This window comes from Trichechus manatus, unplaced genomic scaffold (assembly GCF_000243295.1).
Source record: "Trichechus manatus latirostris isolate Lorelei unplaced genomic scaffold, TriManLat1.0 scaffold00159, whole genome shotgun sequence".
NCBI classification, from domain to species: Eukaryota; Metazoa; Chordata; class Mammalia; order Sirenia; family Trichechidae; genus Trichechus; species Trichechus manatus.
The window spans coordinates 5799534-5800867 of NW_004444095.1; positions in this window are offsets into that span (position 1 = coordinate 5799534).

The following is a 1334-nucleotide window of genomic DNA, read 5'->3' on the forward strand; positions in this document are numbered from 1 at the left end:
ACACCTATGCTCTTCAAAAGACTTCACCAAAAGAGTAAAAAGAGAACCTACAGACTGGGAAAAAAGTTTTGGCAATACAAGTCAGACAAATTTCTAATCTCCATAATCTACAAGAAAACCCAACACCTCTACAACAAAAAGACAAATAATCCTATGAAAAAATGGGCAAAATAAATGACCAGACACTGCACCAAAGAAGACATTCAAATGTTCAACAGACACATGAGGAAATGCTCGCGATCACCAGCCATTACAGAAATGCAAATTAAAACCACAATGGGATACCATCTCACCCCAGCATTACTGGCATGAATCAAAAACACTGGCTAGAACAAATGTTGGAGGGGCTGCAGGGAGATCAGAACTCTTGTGCACTGCTGGTGGGAATGCAAATTGATACAACCATTTTAGAAAATGATATGGCCCTTCCTTAGAAAGCTAGAAAAAGAAATACCATAGGATCCAGCAATCCCACTCCTAGGAATTTATCCTAAAGAAATGAGTCATCACTCGAATAGAAATATGCACACCTATGTTCATGGCAGCATTGCAGCATTGTTCACAATAGCAAAAGGACGGAAACAATCTAGATGCCCATCAACAGATGAATGGATAAACAAACTATGGTACATACACACAATGGAGTACTATGCAACGAAAAAGAACAACGATGAATCTGTGAAGCATCTCATAACATGGATGAAACTGGAGGACATTATGCTGAGTGAAATAAGTCAATCACAACAGGAAAAATATTGTATGAGACCTCTATTTTGAAAACTCATGAAAAAGTTTACACACAAAATGTAACAATCTTTGTTGGTTACCAAGGATGGGAGCGTTGGGGCTGGGGAAATACTAAATAGGCAATAGACAAGTGGTATCTTTGGTGAAGGACGAGACAGTACAGAATAGTGGGGAAACCAGCACAATTTATACAAGGAAAGGTCATGGAAGCCCCATAGACACATCCAAACTCCCTGAGGGACTGAACTGCTGGATGGAGGGCTGTGGGGGCCATGGTCTCAGGGAACATCTAGCTCAGTTGGCATAACACAGTTTATGAAGACAGTGGTCTACATTCTACTTTGGTGACTAGCGTCTGGGGTCTTAAAAGCCTGTGAGCAGCCATCTAAGATACTCCACTGGTCTCACTCCTTTGGGAGCAAGGGATAATGAAGAGAACAGGATACAAGGAAAAAATTAGTCCAAAGGACTAATGGACCACAGCTACTAAGGCCTCCACCAGACTGAGTCTAGTACAGCTAGATGGTGCCTGGCTACCACCACTGACTGCTCTGACTGGGATCACAACAGTAGGTTCTGGACAGAGC